The sequence below is a fragment of the Styela clava genome, chromosome 4 (assembly GCF_964204865.1).
Source record: "Styela clava chromosome 4, kaStyClav1.hap1.2, whole genome shotgun sequence".
Classification (NCBI taxonomy): Eukaryota; Metazoa; Chordata; class Ascidiacea; order Stolidobranchia; family Styelidae; genus Styela; species Styela clava.
The window spans coordinates 20,872,649-20,889,505 of NC_135253.1; positions in this window are offsets into that span (position 1 = coordinate 20,872,649).

A 16,857-nucleotide genomic window follows, 5' to 3' on the forward strand; every position below is an offset into this window, starting at 1 on the left:
TATGATTATCTGTCCAACCTCTATGCATTTATGTGGTCGCCCGTAATTTTCTCAGAGATGAATTGCCTGAACTTTTGAATAAGTGCTCCGAGAGATCTTGGTTGAAGTTAACCTTTACAAAACAAATTTAGTTGTCCCTAAATATATGGCACGAGAAAAGTCCAACTAAACTAAAAACTGTTGATGATTTTGCAATCATTCATTTGCAATCAAGATCACCTTGCAATTTAAATCGATATCGATGAAAATAAAAAAGATTATTATAGACTTCATACAATGCTAAAATCACGAAAAAAACATTAAAAAAGATAAAACATTAGGGGGACATTTCTAATTAGCTATAAAAAATATTTAATCAAAAGTGAAGGAGTTTTGTGTCTATAACATTAAACAATAACGACACGAGCATGAATAATTTTGGATGAAGATCCGTGAGTTCAAGTGTTATTCAAAAGGCTACTAGAATTGATTAAATTAAATTATTAAATTTAGAGTTTTTCTTATTTTGCATATTATTTACTCTGTGAAGGTAGGATACTGATAATAATTTTAGAGTGATGGATTATGCAGAATTACAGGACGCTTAATATTAATGCGAACTGTTGCGAAGGGAATGTACAAAGATTAGTTTTAGTTCAGCTTGGATATCAAGGGATTACTATAAATGGGTGGAAGAGGTAATTCGAGATTGCCTGAATGTACACAGACATTATTGATCGCGCCAAAGTGAGTTGCCTCAATGATTGTGAATCATTTAATTCATCTGTGAGGGCCAAAACAATGAATGGTATCGATGAATTCCCTTTGCAATTTAAAATTTTTATAGGACTTTATGAACACCCTCTATCTATTGCATTGGAAATAGGTATTTCCCGTATTGCATACTTTTGCTTTCATTTACTTTGGGATAATTCCCCCCAGATCACATATCAGGATAAATATTGGTGTAGAGAGGTCGTGTTGCAAATTATTTCACTTATAAACCTGTATCTGCTTGGTACCTGTTATTTTTTAAAGCCGTGCGTTCACGCATATAATAGCAATATAATCACATCTGCCATTCACAATGTTTGTGTCTTCTTCAAAAATATTAGGGCTCTGTGTATCAGTTTTTGCCCACACAAAGACTAGCTCGACTGTAGTAGTTCTCAAGCGGCGGGGTGCACCTCACAAGGGGTCGTAGACAATTTTTGAGGAGACTTGAAGCTATTAAAAAATAAAAATATATGTTATATTTGATCTTGCCCGCCTCTATTTTAGATATTTAAATTTTTTTTATTCTGTACATGTATTTCCAACGTGTTTTTTTAATAAAACATAGTTTCGCCTTGCTATCTTTGATTTGTAGCTTATTGTAAGCTAGTTATTTTTGAGGTGGGGCGCGAGACTTGGCAAATTATGAAAATGGGGCCTAAAAAGTTTGAGAAGCTTTCAAGTTCGAACTGCATAAAAAAATACAAATATCTCATACTACCCACCTAATTCGTGTTAATCGAATAAACCAAGCGAGATAGATGAAAATGCGCGCTTATTTGCCTTGTAGAACGATTTTTTAAGATATTGTCAGATATCAATGACTATATTTATCTGGCTTCGTTTGGAACAAAAGGCACAAGTGAGCGTCGTATGAAGGTATTATACTACAAAAAATCGGCTGTCTGCGTTTTTGTATACGCCGTAAAGTGGGTGTCTAGCTCTGTGTAAATATGTAAATATATTTTTTATTGTTGTACTTTGATCTTCAGTCGACTGTTTACTTTGATTTGCTATTATTTCCGTTCTCCCGGATTCACATATTTACTTAAATCTTGTCCAATCTGACCAAGGGATCATTGTGTTCAAACAATTGGTTTCGTCGCACAGGAGATTAGTATTTTATAGCTTCACCAATATATACATAAAATTTTTAGCCGACGTTTGTCGCAAAAATCTTTAAAATAGGGCCCTTTGGGAATTGGTAGATTCATCGTAATTTCGTTGTATTGTACGATAAATATTGAATAACGTAAATTGGTTGGTACTCCCGTAGTTTGTGCAACAAGATGGCGGACACCGGGACGTAGTATGTGTATCAGGTTAGGATTAGGCTATAAATCCAGGTATAAATACTACGGAAGTGCACTTGGCTAGTCCCTGAACTCATAGTGGAACTAAAATAAGAAAAATTGAAATAAAATTATGACCTAACCCTAACCTGGTACACATACTATGTTCAGGTGTTCGCCATCTTGGTGCACATACTACGGGAGAGCCAAATTGTTTAGTTCATATCATAATTTTAAATCTGAGCCTAGTGAAGATGAACCACTGACATGTCGTAGGTTTAGCCACAATCAAGTGCTGACTAAGTCAACAATCTTCTATATCACTTACATGTCAAATTCTATAAAAAAAACATCCAGTTGATGAAAGGAAAAGTCACGAAGATGTCAGCCATAATACCTGTTATTGAATAGATTGAATATATTCAATTTTAGTTTGAATAAAAAATTCCTTGAAATTTTGACGACATTGAAAAGCGGTCGCGATAGATATTACACTGAGCGACGCAAGATGATTGAATATTGTGATGATTGTAATTTAATCATTATAAAATTGAGTCTTACAAAAATAGACCTTCCGACGTCAAACACATTTATGTGGTCTGGCCACAAAATTAAAAGAATTATGACGAATATAATCGCAAAGCTATTTTGCGGTTTCTTCCAAGAATTTCTGAAGCTCAATTACGTCAACTTCGACATTACAACTTTGAAAATATTTTGCATTTTATATATCAAAAAATGTTTTTAAATAAGTTACGCATAAAAGGCTATGTAGAAATGTGCATTATATTTCAAATAAAATAAAAAGACGGAAAACTTTTTTCGCATCATATTATCAACCTGGGAAGGAGTAAATTTTTAAATCCTAATTTTACTAAATATTCAGAATTTGACTTCCCTTTTTGGACTTCGGATATGCAATTCGCATATGGAACGACCGACGCAAACAATGTATATACATCGTACAGTATCCTGGATTTAAGTTTCTGGCTGATAAATTTTCTTGTAATATGCAAGATTATTTTGACCACAGACATGACCTGATTGTCACGACTATTTTTATACTAAACATAAATTATTCTCAGCATTATCCGAGTAAATGAATTGTAATGAGCTTATGTAAAACTGAATTTGTGCACCATAAATATCATTTTTTGGCTGCATATTTTGACTGGTATTGTGAAATAGGTATTTTAATCCAGTCACATAAAAACAAAAACCTCTATATATATGCTAAAAATACACATCTAACCCCGAAAACAAATTTTGATTTAAACATCATCTTATCGTAGTTACCATCAAGGGTAATTTCCTCTCGACAGACAAGGTGCCATATTATTAAGGGGTTAAGCAAACACATTAAATCAAATTTGACACCTGATAAGAAACGTCCATCAAAAACAACGTTCAATTATTTCCTATCGGCCTATTAAATAAAATAGATGAAATTTAATAAGAAATATCAAGCAAACGCAACAAAATGTATTATCCCAAATTAAGTCAAATTTGAAATTATTTTGCATTATATTTGAAGTATATTTATTCCCAATTTTAACACAAAATGCTACTTTGCAATATGCTCTATATTTTATATTTTAAATATGCCGAGAAAATCCAGCCGCAATGAATATGTTTTTAATATTAATTTACTGAGTACACATCATTTGACCTTTACTTTATCTTTCTTGAAGATATAACGAACATTGCGAACGTATATATATATATATATATGTTGTATTACTGATACAATATCTTGGATTAACTTGGTGGTGTTCTGATTGAATGGTTAATATGTTATACTGAGCGCATACTCGTGTTTTGCAGTGTAGTTATTTGTAGAATGTGTGAGCATCCCGGTATGTATCAAATATGGGATGAAAACTATAGATCAAACAACAAACCAGCCAAGCCATTTAGTGTGGTTCTTGTCAACACTCAGATCATTCTTTATCAGGTATAAAGAACTAATCCGAGACTCCACTATATATTGTTTTTTTGATCTTTTCGCTGCGTTAAATCTTTCGCCGTTTTGTCTGGCGTTCTTATGACTGAGGGATAGCGCATTCTCTCCTTTTATGTGGCCCAGCTAGACTTCTAAAGCTGGTGTTAGATGGCTCACCGACAAAAATGTTGCACACTCCTGCTGTAGACGGACTTTTCGGTTCTGTATTACTCTTCATACTTATTGTATTTGTTGTAAGGGTTGGGCTTAATTAGAGCCAAATCCTCTAAAAAATAAACTTCTAAGATTTGTATTTGGACGATGTATAGTGTATACTATATATCGCAAAGATGTTGTTGTTTGAAACAATGTCTCAACTATATGCGTGTGAGTACAAATCGCGGCGACAAATATTCGGATATTAGATAAAGTAACTTTTTACCTGTATCTTCCAGCTTACATAGAGTTTACGTGTCTTCAGAACATCAGGGACAGTGTCATGGACTTCTCGCCCACAACACAAAACCTTTATCCGTTCACAATTTTTGGTTATGTGCCTTTTTCTATCCTTCCATGTAGCCCCGTCCACTCCCACTTTTCATACAGAATGTTACAAAAGTTCTGGCCCACCTTCGTGATGACAAGGGGATATTTATTGTTTGTGGATGCATTTAGTTATTAAAACTCATAATGCTGGTAACTATAAACAGTAGATGAGTGTTACTGGATACGGATGACTTATAGGTTCAAGAGCGTTTATGCTAAACGCATATTTTCATAATATTCATCAAACTTAGAAACTTTTAGAGTCGGAATACAGCCAACTGGAGATTTTAAGAATTTTCGTGGAAATGGTCGAGATGGAGTAGAAATTTGGGTACTCCTGAAGTATGCTTACCAAGATGGCGGACACCGGATGGAGTATGTGTACCAGGTTGAGGTTAAGTCATAATATTATTCTAAATTTTCCTTATTGTAATTCCATTACGAGTTCGGGGACTATCCAAGTGACTCCCGTAGTATTTGTACCTTTAATTGTGGCCTATCCATAAACTGATACACATACTACGTTCCGATGTTCTCGCCGACTTAATTAACTCAGCATCTAAGCATCTGTCGATCTCAAATCAAATTAAAACATGAGTTCACGTGATATGTTCAATAAATCAAGTCACACATGCAGCAACAATGAAAACTAAAGGTATCTGTTTTGGAGTTTAGTTTGTACGTGTGTGGGTGAAACACCGTAAAACAAATACAAAATAAAAATAGTTGTTTTTTGACCTATTTCAGTAATATATTTCTCTAATGTTTGACATCGGTAAGCGTTATCTTTGTATCACCTTTGACAAGGACTAAACTTTTATGGGTTTGCTAAAATCAAGATCCCAAATCTTTAACCAAAGGCGAAATAGATAGAAGAGTTGAAATCGAAAACTAATGCGTTATTCTGAGTGTAGAAGATTGTGGCATTCTAGTAACTTCCGATTGGACATCATTTCCCTTGCCTCTGAGTGAGGGCACATAGCCTTACTTTAAAAAAAAACTTTTATATTAGGGCAGGATAGTTTGTACACGTAATTAGATGTCAGCAGATTGCGTTTAACACATTAATTCTTAACTTTTTCTCTTCCGTGGCCATTTTTTGTTGCATAAAAATTTGTTGACCTAATTTAAGATTTCCATGCGAGAGAAAAAATAAGAAACACTTTTTGAAAAATAGAAAATTTTGCATTAATGAGTTGAATGAAAATTATCACTCAGTGGAGAAAAGTCGGCATCATCATTCATTGTGCTACTGCAAATTTAACTATAGTAACACAAATAAACTAAATTTATCACTAACTCTAGTAATTTTTAATATGTTTGTGGCCCCATCAAAAAGTTTCTGTTTCCCAACACTGGGCCATGGCCCACTGGCTGAGAAGCCCATGTTTTAGCACAAGATGTACTGATCCAAATTTATACAAAACATGCGCTGTTCAAGAAACAATCGACCCGTAGCACCAGAAGTGTTTATTGCTGTAATAAACTCTGATATATGCACGTAGGATATATAATTAAAATTTTATTCAATGCTCTCATGTACAAGCTTACAGCTTATAAGGTGAAAATGTTAATGTTTTCTCATAGACGCGAAACCTTGCACGACAAAACAAATAAGTTGTAAAAAGTTAATGAATATTCAAAATTTTAATGTCAGTGAACTCAAAAACTATTTAGGTAAATTATTTGTTTGAAATTGAAGTTATCGCCCCTTTTCCTTCATTTATGGAATTGAAAATACAAAATGAATTTTAGTACTAAATCTTGTCCACCACTCAAGTCAGTGTGTAATGAATAAGGTATTAGCTAGATCGTAAGAATTATTTGGGTCTTTTGGAAAATATATTAGCTCCACATTTGTCAACGGGTGTTTGACCTCGTTTCGAAAGTTCAGATCGTTGAATCGCGGAAATGAATCTCATAAATATACCGTAATGTCTGAATAAGTTAAATATAGGCAATTTCATATGTTTACGGTAAAATGGTATTTTTCAGTTCACTGATAGAATGAGGGAAGTAAGTACTATTTCACATAGAATAACCAGATATACAAGCTTCAATTGAAATAGAAATTTAAATTCCACTCTCAATAAGGCAGAAACAAAACGCTCAGATGTTGATTACGCAAAATAGCATGTTTTGCTACGTAAATTCTTCAGATTCACTCTGATTTTCTACATTTAAAGATTATTTTGTTATACTAATAATAGTGTCATTGGTACCATATTCTTCTGCGTGGATAAGGTATAATACCAATCTAATTTTTCAAAACAATTCAAAATGTCGCACTCCCACTGCACACCCTAATCACCTAATGATGTAGAGTCGGATCCTCCACAAACTATTTACTTTAAACATCCAAGGCATTCAATTTAATTATATGTTTGTAAATAGGATTTTATAATAGGTGGTTTCGACTGACAGTTTAATAAGACTACCCGTTTGAAATAACGGTAGGAACAATCAAAGGTTTATACGTGCTTGATCATTATTCTAATTTCTTAGTGTAAGACTGGATGGAGACTGGAGGCTGGCCTTCGGAACATTACGTAGGTTTACAGTGATACCAATACCAATAATAGTATCCTTGCATATTCTTCTGCGAAGTTAATGTACATTTCCAAATCCCTTTTTCCGAAACATTTCTAAATGTCGCACTCCCACTACACACCATAATTACTCAATGATGTAGAGTCGGATCCTTCATCGATCATTCACATTAACCATCCAATGTACTTCATTTATTTAATTACATGTTTGTAAATATTCTATAATAGGTGGTTTTGATCGACAGTTTAACAGTTTAACAGTTTAAGACTTCCGTTTGAAATGAAGGTGGAAACAATCAAAGGTAGTTTGTTCATGCCAGCTGTAGCTGATGATCGCAATTTTCTACATTGCTAAAGTGTAATACTCTATACATCATTCATTCTCCAGGCATCACTAACAATCTTTGCCAGCAAACATAGTACCTGATTTAAAAATCGAATCGACTATTTCATTTATTTGACTTTGCAAGCCTATACTGTATATTTTGTGCTTGCATTTTGGGGTTCGAAGAGGGTGTATATATTTTAGGGGTTAATTAGCTCTTTGCGACAGGCTATTGATAAGACATTTTTGCATGTTACAGAATTTAATATATATATTTACTCATATATTGAACACATGAGAATAACGACATTTGAATATATATATACACGGGGCCCAAATGCAATATAAAGGGTTATACAAAACGTTGCCATGAATTTGAAATTTTACGTGATATATTTTGAGTGAAACTGAAGAAAGTTTAAAAAAGTTAACAGAAGGAATAGCCGTCTAGCGACTTTGAGCATTGTAATTCGGAAATCTATTGGTCCATTAGTTCTGGAGAAAATTGATGTTTTGGAAACAACGACAATTTAAAAGAAACTACCCATAGGTCCATTTCGTATCCATTAGCATAAATTGTGCGTGCTGAATCAATCGAGTGGGAATACATTTCAACCAAACAGGAATTCAAACGTAAAGCACGTTCATTGACGATATCGAAGATGAAACCAATTCATTACAATGGAAAGTACTCCCGAAGTATGTGAACCAAGGATGGCGGACACCGGAACGTAGTATGAGTACCAGGTTAGGGTTAAGCCCTAATTTCAGATACAAATACTACTGGAGTCAATTGGCCAGTCCCCAAACCGTAATAGAACTAAAATAGGGAAGTGGGATTAAAATTATGGCCTAACCCTAATCTAGTACACATACTATGTTCCGGTGTCCGCCATTCTTGGTTCACATACTACGGGAGCGTCCAATGAAGTATATTTACGCTTTATATGGAATATGATGTTGAGAGTGTTAACAAATACTGTAATATCAATAACCTTGCTTTGAGCTGATAAAATTATATTGTTGGCTACATAGCAGTGGTTCCCAACTGGAGGTGGTAACCATGCCAGGCGCATATCTGATTTTCCTTTTCCTTTCACTAGAAAGTTTTCCATTCTTTCCAGTTTCATTGCTTGACAAGGTTATTTCACAGTGTATTTTCCCTTTGTTGACTATGATGTTTAAACATAATGGGATTTATAATCTACCCATCAAAGTATCACTATGAATACCACTGGAATGATAAACAGCGGGCCATAAGTGCTAAAAGCCCCCGAAAGGGGCCACAAGATATAAAAGGTTGGAAACCACTAATATATAGTTTGTACTCCTAATTAGATGTCAGCAGATTGCGTTTAACACAAAATGTACTGATCCATATTTATACAAAACATGCGCTCTCGAAGAAACAATCGACCCGTAGCACCAGAAGTGTTTATTGTTGTAATAAACGCTGATATTGTTCACGTAGACTATATAATTAGAATTTTATTCAATGCTATCAAGTGCAAGCTTACTTCTTATAACGTGCAAATGTTAATGCTTTCCCATTGACGCGAAACCCCGAGCAACAAAACAAAACAACTTATAAAAAGTTAATGAATATTCGGAATTTAAAATGTCGGGGTGAACTCAAATGTATTTGAACAAATTATTTGTTTGAATTTCAAGTCATCGTCCCTTTTGCTTTCATTTACGGAATTGAAATACAAAATAACTTCTGCTACTAAATCTTGTCCACTAGTCAAGTATTTGTGTAGTGGATAAGGTAGGCAATATCGTTTAAGAATTATTTGGATCTTTGGGAAAAATATATTAGCTCCACATAGCTCTAACTTTGTTTCGGAAGTTTGGATCGATGAATCTTGGTAATGAATCTCATGAATAATGTTTGAATATGTTACATATAAGCAATTTCATATGTTTTCCGGGCTAATATTATTTATCAGTATGCATATAGAATAAAGCAATTAAGTGCTAATATACATAGAATAACCAGATATACGAGATTTAATTAAAGCTGAAATGTAAAATTCTACTCCTAAAAAGGCTGAAACAAAAATATCAGTTGAATGCTGATTGCGCCAAATAGCATGCTTTCGCTATGTAACTTCTTCTGACTCATTCTGAGTTTATACACTGAAGGAGTACTTTGTAATACTAATATCAATAATAGAGTTTTTGGCACCACAGTCTTCTGTAGATATAAAGTACACTTTCAATCTAATTACCAAAGTAATTTAAATGCCGCACTCCCTCCCACGACACACCCTAATTACTTAATGATGTAGAGTCGGATCCTTCACAAACTATTTACATCAACCCATCCAAGGTATTTAATTAATTACATGTTTGTAAATAGAATTTCATAATAGGGGGTTTAGATTGACTGATCAAGAAAACTTCCGTTTGAAATAAAGGTATAGAAAGAATAAAAGGGGGGTATACGTGGTCGCTCGTTAATTCAATTTACCTGCATGGTGTAGGATTGAGTATAACTTTAAGTTCGTATTCAGAGCATCAAGTAAGTTTCATCCCAGTTACCTGTTCAGGATTCAATAGGTTTCGTGCCAAAACTAAATTTAATCGCAATTTCAACAAATTCCTTGAATAATTTTTTGGCTAAAACATCGCAATTTGGTTTTAGTTTGGCTGTGGCAGCTTTAGGCGGTGGAATTGATTTCCTCAACGGGCTCGGTTTGGCCCGCGGGCCGTAGTTTGCTCATGTCAGCTGTATCAGACGATCGCAATTTTCTACATTGCTAAAGTTTCATTTATTCGCAACGCATCATTAACAATCTTTGATAGCGAATATATAGTATACGCTTAAAAATTTATTCGACATTTTCATTTATTCGACTTTGCGAGCCTAAAATTTTTCTATTTTGTGCTTGCATTTTAAGGTTCGAACGCGGGCATATCACCAAAGTGGAGTCCGCTCTAAATTCTGGTCTAAGCTATAAACTATTTCATTGGGAAAAAGGATTGGAGCTTATCCAAAGGAAATTTAAACCATATCGAATCTCAAAGGAATAAACTGTTAATATTGCAGTAATACCACATCCGATAATAAAATTAATAAATTCCCTTGGTGAACGGCTGGGTAACATCTGACTTAGACACGAGATATCATTGTGTTTGAACGTGAGATGCCAAAATAAAAAATACTAATACAGAAAAGGTCATTGTTTCAACATTTTAGGGGTTAATTAGCTCTTTGCGACACGATACTGATAAGACATTTTTTCAATTCTCAGTGAAATTTTTCATGATGCAGAATGGCATGTATGTACACATTGACTCATATTTTGAATGGCATTTGAATATATTATTGAATTACTGATTTTTAAAACAAGAAGGAAATGCTTAAATATACTGACACGGGGGTCGAATCCAATACAAAGAGGTTATGCAAAACGTTATATAACGGGATATATCGGCACCAATAGGATCAATAGGAAGAAAATTTAAAAAAGTAAAACAGTAGAAATAGCCTTCTAGCGACTATCATCTTCCACTATTGTAATTTGGAAATCTATTGGTCCATTAGTTCTGGAAAAAAGCAATGTTTTCGTAACAACAACAAACTAAAAGAAACGACCCATAGGTGCATTTCGTGCCCATTAGCCTAAATCGTGCGTGCTGAATTAATCTAATGGGAATTCAGACGTGAAGCCATTACAATGAAATATATTTGAACTTTATATTGTAGAAGTACTCCACCCTGAAGAAGTATGCCCGCGTAACATGAAAATGTTTTAAATTCAACATTTTTATGTGTTAGTTTGCCTTTAAATTCTTTCATTTTCCTGGGCGCTTATCGCAGAATTTCATAACAGTATATTTACTCATATTGAACAGTTGAAAGTCATGACAATGATGTTTTTGAATATATTATCGAACTACTTGTTTCAATCACAACAAGGCAAAGCTTAAATATATAAAAACAAAGATCAAAATAAATTTATAAAAGCGTCCAACTTATAAAATAATTTTAAAAAGTGTTACCAGGAAATGAAAGAAAACAGCTGAATGTCGGGTGAAATATAGAGTTACGTAGAATTCAACGAAAATTGAAAGTGAAATGAAATAAAACTAATGAGCGACTTACTACATAAACACGATTGGTTCATTAGTTCCGTAGAAAAGCAACGTTTTCGCAACAACAAATTGAAAAAAAGAAGATCAATAGGAGAATTTCGTGTCCACTGGCATAAATCGTGCGTGCTGAATCAATTGAGTGGGAATGTATATCAATCAAACGGGAATTCAAACGTAAAGCACGTTTATTGATAATTTCAAAGATGAAAGACATTACAATGGAATGTAATTAATCTTTTAATTGGAGAGCTGTTGTGAGTGTTATTAAATAGAAATAATGTAAAAATTTGAAGATAATTCATATTCACTTTTAGTAAACGGCAGTAGAAATTTAGTAAAATAATATATTTCTGCATAAGACAAATAGAAGGTCAAATTTTTCTTCCATTAGTAGACATTTCTTAAGCACTATTATTTTCGTTTTTACATTATTTGCTTTCGCAATAAAATTTAATATAATATTGGAATCTAAGATCGTTAACCTGCGTCATCGATACGTTTCCTTATTAATATTAGTCATATACGAATAAATCATAAGCATCTATCGCTATCACACTTTTGATTAAATATGCAAATGAATAACACCAAAGAATATTCAAAGAATGTAGACTTTGGCGCAAATAAATTAAGACTAGTTTTTTATTTTGAAATTTAAAATAGATAATATTTTGCGAATTTTAGTTTTTTTGTATCTTCTTCTGGCAATTTTGAGCAACGGTATTTATTTTTTAGAATTCAAAGCTCAGTCGCCGACACCTTGTATAATTTTATATGATTTTCTGAATTATCAATAGGCAGCCGTCACTCAATTGCAACTAGTTTTGTTCAAATATTCGCCATCCAAATTTAACGTTGGGTATAACAAGCAAGTCGAGAAGAAATCGTTGTTCGCTTGAGCTAATTCAAAGTTACTTCAATCGTGGATATAATCACTGGTGGTATTTACAGGCTTTTCCATTGGAATCGTCTCATGGGATGGTATGGCACAGGTATAATACGCTATGAGATGGAACAGAAAAATATGTCTAATGTACAAATCTGCCAATTATATTATATTACTGACCAGATGATCGATTGCATATGCGGGTAAAATATCATATTGTTATTCCATTTTTCCACTTTGTCATACATCAATAGTGTACGTCTAACACATTTGGATCGAACAAGCCTGGATATTCAGGAGGACTGCGTTCTTGAGAAGTGTCACGAAAACCAGAAACTTGTTATTTTGTTATGTATTAGATTTTTGTGAAGCATGTCATGTTTTAGATCACGTAGTGACAAACATACATTTTCTGAAATGAGAGAGCTGGATTTTAGTGAGTTCAATACAAAAATAAAAAAATGTTCTTAGTATTTTTAATTCCACCATTGCATATAGCAGGGGTACACAACACAAGGCACGCGTACCTAATGTGGCACGTTATTAGATTAAACGTGGCACGCGAACAACTTGGTAAAAATAATATTTGTGTTTATAATGAATCCTAATAATTCACGTTTATATCGAAATAAACTTAAATTACTTATTCACACATTGCTAGTTAGTCGTCTTGTTATCAAAAGTAATTATGTGTTTTTTGGAAGTTTGTTTACAATACCAACAATTATAAGAACGTGGCGTGGCGCGCAACATGAATGATGATACATTTTCTGAAATGAGGAAGCTTGATTTTAGTGGGTTCGATAAAAAAAATTCCTAAAATTTTAAATTCCACCATTGCATATTCTCCAATTTATATTTTCCAATAAACCTAAGTTCAGCGAACTGTCTATAGAAAATTTTATCACACACAGACAGACACAAACACGCAAAGTTCATCCTATAAGGTATTATCCACTTATAATGTATTGCTCGACACATCTATAAATATCATGATATTTGGATGCAAAATAGCACGGTTTGGTAGATGGTGATAGACGCGGCTTTGCCATTTTAGGCTCGGAATGTTGTACATAGCAAAGATAAAATCAAAATATCAAAGGGATTTTTCTTAAGCATTTCAAGCTATATTAATTTCAACGATAGTTCTAGACTCTAGAGCAGTGGTTCACAAACGGTAGAGCGCGCACCACAAAATATGGCGTAGACCAGGGTGGTCCTAGATTGGCAGCTCCGCGGGCCATTTAAATAGAAACTTTTGAAAGCCCTGGACAGTACCGACGTTACCCGATATGGTTCCGCGGAACGCAGCTTGGAAATCTCTCTTCAAAACGGTCACTTAATGCCCAAACCTAATCACACACAAATGGACAATCTGATATCTCGACGAAACGGTAACTCAAAGAAAAAAAGAATTAAACTATTTGTATAAAATGAAACATGGGCAATGAAAAAGCACTCGCAGTAATGTAGCCTCAAATAATAGTACCCAAGCACCAATAATAATGTGGCGAGATTATAATGATACAATAATTGGGTGCGTTCGGAGCATGACAAAGTTATTGCGGTACTCCCGTTGTGTGTGTACCAGGTTAGGGCTTAGGCCATAAATTTATTCCGATTTTCCTAATTTTACTTCTGTTACGAGTTCGGAGACTGTCTGCATTGGCCAAGTAAAGATACCCCATGTCTATAGGTTTTAATCCCTTTACACAATTTGATGCAAAGTAGGCGAAAAAATTAGTTACCTCCATATTGGTACACATGCTTCTGGAACGGCGTTAGTTTCTCTCTATTTCACGAATGGCACGATTTACTATTCACTTTACCATTTTGGAGAATCGCCAACACGCAGCGAATTTACCGCATTCGGATATGATAAATAACCGCAATTTTCAAAAGTTGCAGCTGTGCTTGTTGCTATCTCTCAAATTGTGTTTTTGTTTTATTGACCTTATGTCATTACTGTATGATAATTTGCCCTTTTGTCATTTTTATTTGTTGGATTATTATTAATTTTAACTGGTGCGGTTTTGTGCGGTTCCAGGGCAATAATATTCTTCGATGAATGTTTAAATGCTTTTCCTGTGATGAGGATTTATTCTTTGACAAGTTTATAACAAAAAATATCAGATTTGTTAACAAGTTGATAATGTTTACATGGAATATTTCATTATCTGCTCATAACATTTCTTCTGGTAAGCTTTGAATTGCTCGATGCTATCTTTAGAATTTCGTTTCTGATTTATATGACTTCTATCAAATAAATGCAGAGGCGCATTTTTTCTATCAAATATTCCAAATCAACAATTTTAGTTTAATTGATTTATTTTGACACGCAAGTCTACCCGTCCTTCACAATGCTTCACGGACTCTCATAAAAAATACCGCGTTGCTTTTTGTTTCACATTTGCCATATTTGCCCAAAACTCATCTTCATGTAGGCAGTATTAAAGTTAGTCTGGAAGCGACTGCCGTTTGTCTCATGGAAAAATATTTTAGTAGATGGATATTGGTCTTCGTTATTTCCGTGTGTGACGGGCGCTGACCGTAGTTATGAACCTGAATCTTTATCGCCGTGTGTCACTTTGAATCAGTGGTTCTCAAACGGTGATGCGCGGCCCACAAGGGGGGAGTAGACAAATATTTGAGGGGGCGTGGAGCTAATTAAATATTAAAATATATTTTAGATTTGATATTGTCCGCCTTATTTCGGATATTTACGTTTCATCTACTTACGTTTCCACATGTTTTTTGAACAAATCTTACTTTAGCCTTACCATCTGCTATTTGTAGCTTATTGTTAACTAGTTTTTTTTGAGGTGGGCGCAAAATGAATCTATATTCTCGCGCGGCTTGAAAAGTTTGAAAACCACTACCATAGACGATTGTGGGGTTGTGGTTTAGGATCAAACTACGATTTTATCTATAAATACAATACTGTTAAAAACTCCAATTTTTCCTTTTTCCATACATATAGATTATTTCGACTATCATTTTTTTATGGATAAAATATTTCAGATTTATAAGTGAATAATTCAAAATATTTTCTAAAATTCCTGTGTATGAACATATCCCTATCTATCCAAAATAAATTGACAAATGGCCTCGTAACATAAAAGATTGTAATGATGGGTCGAAAATATAGTTAACTTCGAAATAGAGACTACATTTAATTGTACATACAATTTCGCAATTACCAAAGCGCTTTCCCCCCGCTTTTGTGTAATATATAAAAAGTTGTTTTCAGTTACATTATCGTAGCCCGTAGCCTATAATGTGATATATGTAATCTAATCTTAGATAAAGTAGATAATGATAGTGCTACATATCATATATTAAAGTACCTAATTTGTCATATCATGTCTCACATGAACAATTTATGCGGCGGAAATATGAACCGGTAATATTTCGCTAGTCGCTACCACAAAAATTCAAACCAGCGAATGATACTATGATTACAGATATAGTACCACACTGCAAACCCTTGTTTACCGATCGTGTTGGTGCGAACTATCGTATATTTATACAGGTAAAATATTTCATATTTATAAGTAAATAATACATTTTTTTTTTAAATTTCTGTGTATGAACATATTCTTATACCATTCGAAATATATGATGCTTAATGTTCAGGTCTCGTAACATAAAATCTTATAATGGTCGGTCGAAAATGTAGTTTACTTCAAAGCAAAATCTGGTGCTCACGAAGTATGTGCACCAAGATGGCGCTACCTGAACCCCAACCTGGAACACATACAATGTTCAGGTTGTGCGCCATCTTCGTGCACATACTTCTGGAGGTCCCTAAAAACTTTCTTAAATTGTTCATTCATTTTTCCAATTGCCAAAACGCTAGTTTCTCCTCGCTTATGTAGAACCTTGTCAAAACCCTAGTTTTCAGTTACATTGGCGCCATACTCCCAGGCAATTCTTCAATTCTTCGAGGCCTATAAGATAATAAACACAATCTAATCTCAGATAAGGTAGATAATGATAAAGTTACGTATCATATATTAAAGTACTTGCATTTATCATATCATGTCTCACATGAACAATTTATGCGGCGGAAATATGAACCGGTAATATTTCGCTAGTCGCTACCACAAAAATTCAAGAATGATACTATGATTACAGAAACAGTACCATACTGTTCACTTCTGTGTTGGCGCAAACTACTTAAAGCGCGCAATACCACACTATTATAGGAAATCAAATGGATCTACGGATCGTTTTGTTATTATGTTGTTGTTGTTGTTGTTCTTGTATTTCGACCAAGGCTCTTCACCCTCTTGATGTGCGAAAGTAGAATTTTTTTTGACGGTACCGGAGATGTAAAAGGTAAAGGAGAACACTGCCTCAATTTAGTCTTTGTGTCTATGTATTTGAGCATCGCTTTTTTATAGTGTCAGGAGCTTTACCGTTCGTAACTTCGCTCAGGAATCATAAGCTTTACTTCCAGGTTG